Below are 11,916 nucleotides of genomic sequence, written 5' to 3'. Positions count from 1 at the left end.
GTGTGTCTTGCTTTTATGAAACAGAGTATCACTGTGTAGCCTAGGCTGGTTTCAAACAAGTAATTCTCCTGCCTCAGCCTCCCAGTTATTACTGAAATTATTAAGAGTTGGAGCCTGGGCCCTGGCAACCCTAACAAGCCACCAGCCCTCATTTAAGCAGAGAAAGATTTATTCAGTGTGGCCACTTTGGGAAAAACAAATAAAGATGTCTGGTGACCCCCTCCACCCCACCCTACCCCCACCCCATGCACCTAGACTCATCTGTGGGGTCCTGGCATGAAGCTGATGTTTAAATAGAGGGCTAGCCATGTGTATAACCAGGATGGTCAAGGTGTAGGCCCAACCATCATCACGTCCCTGCTCCAGGTCCTCCTGCTAGACCACACACTCCTGCTACATGGTTTGACACATCAGAACTTATGAATCTCTCCCTTGGAGGCAAGTTCCTCTTCCAGCTACCCCAGGCTTCAGCCTTTTTGAGATTCCCGAGGAAATTCCTTTCCCTGGGATCCACTGTCCGGCATCCAGAGGGAGGGCACAGTGTCTGTGGAGTGCTTCTACCCAGGACAGCACACGGGTGGGTGTTGTAACCACCCCCTTCACTGTACAGCACCCCATTACCTAGAAACACCATTCCCAGCCTCTCAGCAGTAGCAGCAGCATACATGTGTTCACCTTTGACCTTTGCCACTACAAGGCTACTACAGGTTGGGACTTTAGAGCAGAGTGTCTGTGTTCTCTGCTGAAGGAGCTGAAATTGTGGTGTTACTAGGTCCCCTACCCCTGAGGCCTGGGCCCTCCTAGTCCTTCAGGTGGTTGGATTCTTTGAAGTGTGGTCCTTTTGCTTCAAAGACAGTCTGAAGGGATCTCCCCAAGGCAAAGTCACCTCACCTAAAATCCTTTTTGAAGCCAAAGCCCTCTCTATGCCAGTGTTTTTAAGGGTTCACTCGGTTAGGCAAGGCCAGCTCAGGATGGCTGCTTTTGTGGTGTGGCAGAATGGGAGTGTTTTCTTGTTTTATTTACAAAGAGTATTATTTATTTTATTTTTTACTTAAATTACAAATCAGTGAGCTGGAGAGATGGCTCAGTAGTTAAGAGCACTGACTGCTCTTCTAGAGGTCCTGAGTTTAATTCCCAGCGACCACATGGTGGCTCACAACCATCTGTAATGGGATCTGATGCCCTCTTCTGGTGTGTCTGAAGACAGCAACAGTGTACTTATATGTAATAAAGAAATAAATTTAAAAAACAAAATTACAGACCAGCTGGGTGTGGTGATACATTCATTTAATTCCAGCACGTGGGAGGCAGAAGCTATTGGATATCCGTGAGTTCAAGACCAGCCAAATTGTAAGATTTGGAACAAATCAAAGTTTCAGGACAGTCAAGGTGATGCAGTGGGCACTTATTTCAAAATAAATAAAATATTAGAATTGCCAACCAAACTACATGTATCTCAGTGGTAGAGTACTTGTCCATTTATAAGACCCTAAACTTACTCTCAGCCCTGAGAGAGAAAAGGACAAAAATACAGAACAAGTCAAACCAAGCCTGTGCCATCTCTGTTGGCCCGTGTAACACGGCTTCCTGGTGTAGCCTGGGGATCCACGAATCCCGCCCACAGCTCAGGAAGGTCATGCATGGGTCATCAGGAGTAGACAGATGAGCCAGCGCTGTTCTATGCACGAACACTTTTCCATGCTTCAGAACTGTTTTAATCGGAAGTTATGAAAGGGGGTGTTTCTGGGACTGAACAATAATTACATTTTAATTTTTTCAAATGCACATATATTTTTGTAAAAGAAAAAGCTTCCTGGCGACTTAACGTCTCTCTGAACTTTCCAGCCTCGGCTCGGCTATGTGCTGGTTCACCAGCAAGGCGATCAGTTCAAGCTCCAGCACCTAAAGAAAGCAGCTTTGAACTGGGAATAACTTCCTGCAGTGCTGGGGACAGGAGTAGGAACCGAACTCACGGCCTATACCACTGAGCCATACTTCCAGCCCACACTGTTCCCTTGGAAGCCCCACAGTTAATGATTGGAGATCTCACCCAGGCAAGAGTGGCCTCAGACTCACCACGTAGTTTAAGATGGCCTTGGACACCTGTTTTTGCATGGCTCCCTCCCTAATGCAGGGAGTCTCCATGCCCTAAGGAAAAACCACGTGTCTGCATTTCCTCTGCACAGAGATCTGCCGTTCCCTCTGTTGATTTATTAAAGTCAGATAGATGCCTGTGGTGTTTACTTCATACCTGGGTTGTAATTCAGTGCTGACATGCCAGTACCGCCAGGCTTTGGGAGATGGCTGACTCTGTGTTTACATATAATCATCTCCTTGATGGCCCTGTGTCATATCATCTTTTCTAATTCTAAGAACAAATTTGACATCCTACTTCATTTTTGCTGCTCAGATGAGTCCACTCTTGACACTGGCATTTAATGAAAATGTCCCTCATAGGGAGTGGCACTATTTGAAAAAAAATTAGGAGAGGATGTGGCCACTGAGGGGTGGGTTTTGAGGTTTCAGATGCCCAAGCCAGGCCCAGTGTCTCACCCTCTTCCTGATGCCTGCTGATCCTGGCCTAGAACTCAGCTCCTTCTCCAGCACCATGTCTGCCTGCATCCCTGCATGTTCCCCACCGTGACAATAATGGACTAAACCTCTGAAGCCAGCCCCAATTAAAGGCTGTCCTTTATAAGAGTTGCTGTGGTCACAGTGTCTCTTCACAGCAACAGAAATTCTAACTAAGGCAGCATTCTGTTGGAGCCCTACTGTTTCCATCTTTATGGGTTTTCTTATTGGCAATGTCATCATTTTGGGATTTTAACCATTTTTTGTGGTTTCTACTCTACAGGCCCTCCACTGTCATCATTGTACGCAGTCACATGTGGCATGAGGACATTCTGGGCAATGGCAGACCTGTCAGTGGTCCCAGGGAACTATGATGGAACTAATGGAATTTTCCTATTGCCTAATTACATCCCTGCACAGTGCATTAATCATCTGTGCCAGAGCTGCTGTCAACAGACCTGCTGCATCACCAGTGCATGCAAACAGTGGCACATGCAATTCTATGTAGCGTGGAGTAGTTCGGGGCAATGGCGGCTGGGGCTGGCTACCATGCTTGTACCCTGTGGGTGGCACACGCAGGGCTTCCCATGGCAAGCGCCCTACCACTGAACTACATCCCCAGCTCCCCCCAACCCCTTCTTTTATTTTGAGACAGGTCTCACTAAGTTGCCCAGGCTAGACTTGAACTTGTAATCTTCCTACCTTTGTTTTTTGCATTGCTTAGATTGCAGGCATGTGCCATTGGATTTTTTTTTCTTATTTTTTTAAATAATTACATATTGGAATTATGAACTTCTTTCTTTCTTATTTTTGTTGTTGTTTTGTTTTGTCTCCCCCCCCCCAACCCCCAAAGCAGAGATTCTCTCTGTAGCCCCAGCTGTCCTGGAACTCCCTCTGTAGACTAGGTTGGCCTTGAAACTCAGAGATCTGCCTCCTGAATGCTCCGTGGAGTGTTGCAGCTCTGAAGGGAAAAGCTTCCCCTACAGAAGTGTAACAACCTTTCTTCAGCTGCTGCAAGGGAAGGTTTCCCCAGCAAAAGCTCTGCTCTGGCAAAAGTGTTATCATCCTGCTCAGAGAGGTCCCCTGGTATTCAGGAGCCAAGGAATACCACAAAGTCACAGCACACAACAAACCTCACACTGGGAGAGAAAAAGCAGGAGGGTGGCTGCCTCTGCTCTTGTGAGACACAGCAGGGAGCTGAGCAGAGACCAGGGTTTATACAGGACTTCTTGGGAGTGAGGATTAGTGGGATTTCAAGTGCTAAATTCGGCTGAGCTTAGAACTGGTGAGTTTTCCTCTTCAGAGATTGATGAGGTTTTGAGTTCAGGGATTTGTGGGTTTCTGTGGCAAGCTCAGGGATTGGTAGAATTCTGTTTCTTGACCCTGGTCTTGGGGTCAAGCCTGGGTCAGTGTGTTCTTTCCTTGGTCCTTTTATCCTACACTGGGCGCCACCACTGCCAGTCTGAATTCTAAATGTTCAATTAGACACACAGACCATCCCAGCTTACATTGGTTTGACTTAGAAATTTTCAGCTCTAGGATGATGGTGTGAAAATGACGCCCACTGAATAGCAATTGCTCTCTTCTGAATGCTACATCTTTCCTGGGCTAGTGATGTAAAATAAGATGGTCTCAGCCACTCCTAGGTATTTTACCCAGGTACCAGGCATCCACACTATTATAAGAGAAAGCAGACATGTATTAAAATAGATTTGCTGAGACACAGCCCCACTGTAGGATGACGAGCATCTTCATGCAACTCTAAAAGCTGCTGTCTTTGTTGCTTACAAAGCCATATCATTCCTTCAGACCTGCTGTTCTATACTCTGCTCTGCCACACAAAATCTCTGTTAGGCTGGCTTCCTGATCAGTCGTTAAAAACAGGGAGCACCAGATACACTAGGGAGCACTAGAAGACACTCTGGACAGGAGTCCTCACTCCTGTTTTCTGTGGGGATCCAGCTGGTTCCCATGAAGACAGCACTTGGTGGCAGTTTTCAACCCCCTGTGGCCACCCCAGAAAGACACCACTGCAGCCCATCCTAATGCCAGTCAGGATTTACCTGATGTAGTTAGAATAATGGCCATTGGTGAACAATCCCTAATCCTTCAAACCCTTTGAATCCGCTGTTCTGTAATGCAAGTGACACTGCAAAGGTGATCGCAGAGGAGCCAGGGGTGAGAAACTCTCTTCTCCAATCTCACCATGTCCTTAACATAGATGATGGCGTAGAGGGACCAGAGTCAGAGGGGTATGATATGCCAGGACTCACTAGGCCAACACTGGAGATTGGGTGGGGGCGGGGGAGCAAGCCAAAAAATGGCAGCTCTGGGGAAGGGTGTCCTTTTAGGAGCTTCTGTAAAGGGACACAGCCTGGCCAGACACTTGGGTTTTCACTCAGGGAGTTAAACAGAGAATGGTTGAGGTAGGAACACTGTGCTAAGTTTTAGCTAGACAATGCTGATAACTAGTTGGCTTTGGAGACGTACTCCTTCTGGGCACCATCATCTCAACGTGAGCATAAGACTCCCCATCCCTTAGGATTTACGTAGGTCAACAGTGTTCAGTATCCTAAGGTTGGCTATTTATGCAAATTCAAGCAGCAGGGAAAGACTCCCTTTGTAAATATAAACTTCGTAACCTTTGTAAAAGTAAACCCTAAACTGCACAGCAAAAGCTGTCAAAATGGCGGCAGGCCCCTCCTTCCTGCCCCAGCCTAAGGCCACCATAAGAAGCCAAAATGGCAGCAGTGGTGAAAGCAGCAACGTCTTAGCTTTTCTGCCATCATGAGAAGCTGTCCACCTTCTTTCTCTTCTGCCTATGAAATACCACCACAGGGTCTGTCCCACAAGAGCTGTCCACAGTGGTAATCCCTCCTCTTCAGACTTCCCGAGCAGCTTGAGAGATGGCGCCTCAGCCAAAGCTGCCTGCAGCTGAGAAGGACTTGCCACCCTAACCCATGCCTGATGCAGGGCAAAGGAGGTGAAAAAAAGCCACCAATTCCTGACCAGGAAAACCCACCAATCCCTGAGCTCCTCAAATTCAGGACTTGAAATCCCATCAATCCTCAATCTGCAAATCTCTGTCCTGAAAAGCTCCGCCCCTAAGAAATCCTATTTAAGCCCCGCCCTTTGTCCGGTTCCCTGCTATCTGCACCCAGGAGCAGAGGCAGCCATCCCTGAATTTGTTTTTCCACACCCTGGACCCTCCAATAAATCTTGCTCATGAGATTTTCTGGCTGGTGTGGCATTCTCATCTGGAGAAGACAAGGTAGCAATGAAGACAAGAAAGGAAGGGAAGTGAAGAAGTGGAGGGGGGCTGAGACTCCAGAGTGCCTCAGCTCAGCTGGGGATCCCTCCCATGGGAGCTGCACTGCCTCTGCTGAGGAAACTTCCTCTCAGCGCTGTGTGGTTCCTGGTCCTGTGTCTCAGGATGCCCTTCCATTGGGACACCCTCTCCCCTCAGACTCATGTGGTTCCTGGACTTCCAAGTCCCAGGTTACCCTCCCATTCAAGCAGAAACAGTCCAAGTAAACAAGACAGGAAAGTGGCGAGCCCCACTCCCTCCCCAGATCCTCTTCCTCCTGAGAAGCTCCTATAGCCAGGCCTCACCCCTCACCCCAGACCTCCTCCCTAACAACCCAAAAGGGTGTTTTCTAACCGCTATAAGGCAATGGTCATCCCCAGCCCTGGGAGAATGGCCAGGTAACACCTTACAAGAAAAAAAAATCCCACCAATCCCCCGGAGAGGAAAACTCACCAATCCCTAAACTCCTCCAGCTCAGGACTTGAATTCCCACCAGTCCTCACCCTAGAAATTGCTACCCTGGAAAGCCCCACCTCCTAAGAAATCCTATGTAAGCCCTGCTCTCTGCCCAGTTCCCTGCTGCTTCTCATCTGAGCAGAGGCAGACACCCTCCTGGGGTTCCCCCTCCCACACTCTTGAGTGAGGTTTTATTGTGCAGTGTGACTTTGTGGTATTCCTTGGCTCCCTAACTGCCAGGATACCTTTCCCATCAGAGCTGCTTAACTTAGGTCACAATTTCGCTTCCACCGGTTCCTTCCCCACCTTCCCATCCACCCCCCCATGCTCATCTCTTAGTCTGAATCCTCTTGGTGCCGTCCATAAAAAAGACCTAGAGATGTTGTAAAGTCTTTGGAACTGGAAAGCAGTTTCTCATCTGTGTGCTCCACAGGGAAGAGGTCTGCACAAGGACGCCACAGACGTGCCTAGAATGGTCCTCAACGCTAAAACACCACTTTAGTGGGTCAGAAGGGAATAAGTAGGACTCAAGCCTTTCTTGATAATGCAGTTTATCTACAAACCCGGAGATGTGTATGATTCAGCATTATGGGATGTATTTCTCCTGGCTCTGAAAGGCTCTGAGCTGCCTAAAGTGCAAATGTTGGATGGAGCTGTCTGAGAAGGAGGCCTGGTCTCGGGGCTTTAATCACTCGCAGCAAGTCTGAAGCCCTACAGCGTCCTCTCTTTACCCAGAGCACTGAACGCCTGTACTCACTACACTGTTGTGGAAAGGAGAAATGGCAACCTGCTTTTCCTTCTCCAAGTTTGCTGTTAAAAAAAAAATTCTTCCTTAGGAAGATGCAATTAAGTATTATGGAGATAAAAAGATTTTTATTGTGATCCATGGTTTGAAGATCTGTTCCTATTTTGCGATTTAAAATAATTTGTGAGGAAAAACCCCCTAACATATTTTATTACCACTTAGGAGAAATTTGGAGAATGTTCCTGACTTACCTAAGACTAGTGGGCCTAAGTTGTGCAAAGGTTTCCCCAAATCATTTAAAGACAAGTTTCAGGGGCTGCAGAGAGGTGTTGGTGGTTCAAAGGTTTGCTGCCTCTGCAGAGGGAGGCGGTTCAGCTCCCAGTACCCACACCGAGCAGCTCATGACCCTCTGTGACTCCAGCTCCCAGACACTGAGACCATGTGTGAGGCACAAACACGCAGACACATAAAATAATTAAAACCTTTAAAAAACAGTTCATAGGGCTTTAAGTAACAAAATGCCGAGAGTTCCCGAGTACCTGCGAGGGGGGGAGGGGGGAAGGTTTGAGACAGGATGCAAGGGACCTCTCTATCCTTGTATTTTATAAACGGATGCTGAACACATATGAGAATATGCTAATTCTGGCTGTGCTCTCAGAGAAACCATCATCCTAGAAAAGTGGAGACAGAAGTCACCTTGAGACTAACTACCATGCTGTGCCTCTGTCTACCTGCTGGTCGGAGCATAGTCTCCGACTGAAGCAAAAATAACAGGAAAAAAAATGTCCTGTGCACTAAAGCCATCAAGCCTTCAGAATGTCATGGAGGGAGGCGTGCAACAGTGGAAAATCTGGAAGGCACAGGAACGGAAGTTCCACTCTGAAAAATCTTTTAATTCCTTTTGTAGCCTCGTGTTAAAGAAGCAGCCAAGGAGGTGAGTCAGGGCCAGGGGTCAACCTGCCCCGAAGGAGAACAGCCTTGCTTCTGGGAGACTCCGGAGGGTCATGAGGTCCAAGCTGTTTTCCTAATGACTCTTACCTGCTGTTTGTCTCTTCATTTGCTTCCCTGCTAAGTACACACCGGAGTCCCCACAGGCTGATTAGTATGAGGTTGTAACAAATTAAATGCAGACGCAGGTTTTTGAACTCAGTTGAATTCTTTTTGAGCCAGACATTAAAGAAATCTGCAAAGAAGTACAATTCTGTCACCCTTCTCACCAAGGTGACTCTAAATGTCAGTTTTCCCACGAGGGTTTTTTGTTTTTGTTTTTTTGGAGACAGGTTCTTGCTACCAGCCCAGGCTGGCTTCGGATGTGCAACCCTCTGCCTCTGCTTCCCAGATGCTGGGATTTCAGGCATGCACTAGTGCCTTGATGGTTTTTGTTATTGTTATTAAGAAAGTAGTGCAGGTGGGGGTGGGGGAGGTGCCCGCAGACCTGACTCACCTTCCACCGTGCCACAGGGGTAGGATGTAGCGGTCAAGTCCTGCAGTAGGGATAGAGGAAGTCACACCTGCCAGTCTTGTGTGGTGGTCAGATGGGTGAGAAAAAGTGGGGAAGCTGGAACGGTATGAAGAGAGAGGGAAATGGAGACTCAGGGTGGAGAGGAGGAGCCTGGCATGACTGCTCAGCCCTGTCACCTGGGGCCATGGTGAGGTCCCATCATGCTGCCTTGGAGTATCATGTCAGGGTCAGTGGCCGTGCAGCAGCAGAGGGCTGTGTCCATGTCCTGGCTCATATTACCACTAAAGATCATGGAGGCGTCCCTGGTCTATGCAGTTGCCAGGGACCACGTGGATGTCCAGGGGCTGTGCATAACCAGCTCCTTCCCTCACGGGCTGCAGCATTCTGGAGAGCCTGCCCCATTTCTCACTGGTAGCAGCACTGTTGGCAGGGGTGCAGGTTGGCAGGGGAGGGGGATGTGAGCTGGCCCCAAGGGCAAGAATGTGGGAGAGCGGACCCTGCCACTCATCTGTGCGATGGCCTCAACACCTCTAACCCTGGGGTCATGAGAGCAGGAAAGCTGTCCTTCCCCTCACTGGCTGCAGCACTTGGGCAGTACAGCAGAGCTAGCCCTGGTATCTGTGTCAGGGGGCAAAGACAAGTTAGCCCCAACTATGAAAGTGGGGAGTATTGGCTCTGCCACTTCTATGCTATGAAGAGGTGTGGGCATAGAAGATGATGCCCTGGCCCCTTGTGCCCCAAGGCAGTTAGGTGAGCTGATACCAGGGTCAAGAGAGCAGAAGAGCTAGCCCTGCCTCTCACCAACTGTCAAGCTCAAGAGGGCAGGTCCTGTACCTCAGCCAGGCATCACAGTAGATCTGGCCCTGGTGGAAGATGATTGGGTGAGCCAGCCCCAAGTGCAAAAGAAAGGGAAAGCCAACGCCACCACCCATTTTCTCTGAGGTAGCATGGGTGATATGTTCCCCCATACCCCGCCTTACCCTAACCCCCTCTGACTGAGAGTGGGTAAGCTGGCCCTGCCCCTCACCACTTGTAGCTCTCATGAGAAAGGGCCCTGCAACTCAGCTGAGCAACACAGTGGGTCTGGCCCTGATGGTGAAGGCTTGGGCTGGACCAGCCTCTTACTTGCTACAGCATGTGGGAAAGTGGGCTTTACCTCTTGACTGGGCAGCACAGTGGAGCTGGCTCTGGAGGCATGGGTGTGGGTGAGCTTCCCCAAGGCCATGAAAGCAGGAAGGCTGACCCTGCCTCTGGCCAATGATGGCACTGGGCAGCTTGGCCTGGTAGTTTGGATAAGGGAGAGTCAGCAGGCTGATCAGCTCAGCTGCCAACCAGGCCCAGATCCAGGGCTTTGAGTTGGCCCACTTCAAAATCTCTGTCATCTGTGAACTACTGGAGTGCATGGAGAAGCCAGTTCTGCAGATCCAAAGCTGCAGGATCTCTATGACACAGGGCAATAGCAGGATAACCAGGGGGAATCCCAGGAAGGATCCATTACTGAAACTGACACAGAAACCGGAGGCCTAAAACCAGACCAATGACTCATTGCAGTGGACATTTGCACGTGGAGATGTGTGGACAGAGGAACACACTGTGACACACTACAGCTTCCACAATGAGATGTTTTCTATGCTTCATTTGGTGTGTGTGTGTGTGTGTGTGTGTGTGTGTGTGTGTGTGTGTGTGTGTGTGTATGTGTGTGTGTCTCTGTGTCTCTGTGTGTTTTCTTTTGGGGAGGAGGTTGCAAGGGCAGAGGGTAGATATAAGGCGATCAGAAGAGGTTCTTAGGTGGGACTTAGGTGCATGAGGTGGGACTTAGGTGCATGACGTGAAACAAAGAATCAATTTTAAAAGTTTTTAAAAAAAGAAAATGGGGTTATCCACCTTGACTGTAGAGAGCAAGGGAGTTATTTTTGCAGTGATATCGATGACCACAGATGCGCAGGTGAGAGAGGCATGAATGGCGTCGGTGACGCCCTAACTCTAAGCCTCCACCACAAAAGTAAGTAGCAGCCTAAACTGGAAGCCACGGAAGAGAACTCGTAAAAGGCGTGTCAAGGATACTGAAGTTAGCTCTCCGAGGTCGATGGACTCCCTGGGGGTGTGGGAGGGGAAGGACTCAGTTCTAGTTAAGGGGCAGGCCACTGAGTTTGAACATGCTCCAGGGAGGAGAGAGACATCAGATTGGGCTTGCCTTTTCTTTCTCCTCTTTGGTTGATTGGGGAGGATACAGGAGAGCGTGGGGGCAGACATGGAAGGACTGGAGAATGGGTATGATTGGGGTGTATGATGTGCAATTCACAGAGAATCCATAAACGTATTATGTTGAATAAAAAATGAGTTAATTTTCATAACAGCATTATTTGCGTTACTATATAGTAAATCTAATATCTTAATGAGTTTCTACTTTTATATTTCTCTTTCTGTTTCTAAGATTTGGTAGAAAACAAAAACATTGGCTTTTGGGGCTCCTCAGCAACTTGTTTTACTTAAAGTTTTAAAAATTGACTTATAGGGCTGGGTATGGTGGCACACACCTTTAATCCCAGAGTTTGGGAGGCAGAAGTAGGTGAATATGAGTTCAAGGCCAGCCTGGAGTACAGAGTGAGTTCCAGACAGAGTTACTTAGTGACACTGTCTCAAACAATTGACACAGTCTATAACAGTCAAATATAGATATCTTAAACACTTACCTTATGTTTTTAACATATATTACAACCTGTGCCCACTTTAAGAAACAGACCACTTTTATCGTGGAAGGCCATCTGTGTATCAATTAATGCCCAGTCTGTCAGAGGTGACCAGTCTGAGATATATATATATATATATATATATATATATATATATATCTCACATATCATATATATATATATATCTCACATATCATATATATATATATATATATATATATCACATATCATATGTACATAAAACATATCAACTTGGCTTGGTTTTTAATGCCATATAAATGAAACCACATAGTATGTATTTCAGGGCTTCCAGCTAAAACCCTATCCCTGTTGAGACAGGGTCTTGCTAAATTGCCTAGGCTGGCCTTGAACTTGAGATCCTCCTAACCCAGTCCCCTTCGTAGGTAGGGCCACAGATGTGTGCCAGAGCATCTAGGTGTTTGTATTCTTTTGTGTTTTTCTTGTTTGGGTTGAGTATTGCTTCCAAGGCATGTTGCATGTTAAGAACATGTTCAGCCAATGAGCTACACCCTAGAACCATATCTGGCTTTTTTCCCCAGCATATTTCTGAGATTCATTTGTGGTATGTATATTAGTAGTTCATTTCTTTTATTATTACCAATCATATTACATTATATGGCTATAGCACAAATTGTTTTATTTTCCTCTTGTTGCATATTTGGAT

Source organism: Micromys minutus (genome assembly GCF_963924665.1).
Source record: "Micromys minutus genome assembly, chromosome: 1".
Lineage (NCBI taxonomy): Eukaryota > Metazoa > Chordata > Mammalia > Rodentia > Muridae > Micromys > Micromys minutus.
The sequence above is the reverse complement of the archived record's forward strand: the minus strand, read 5'-3'. Positions refer to the sequence as shown.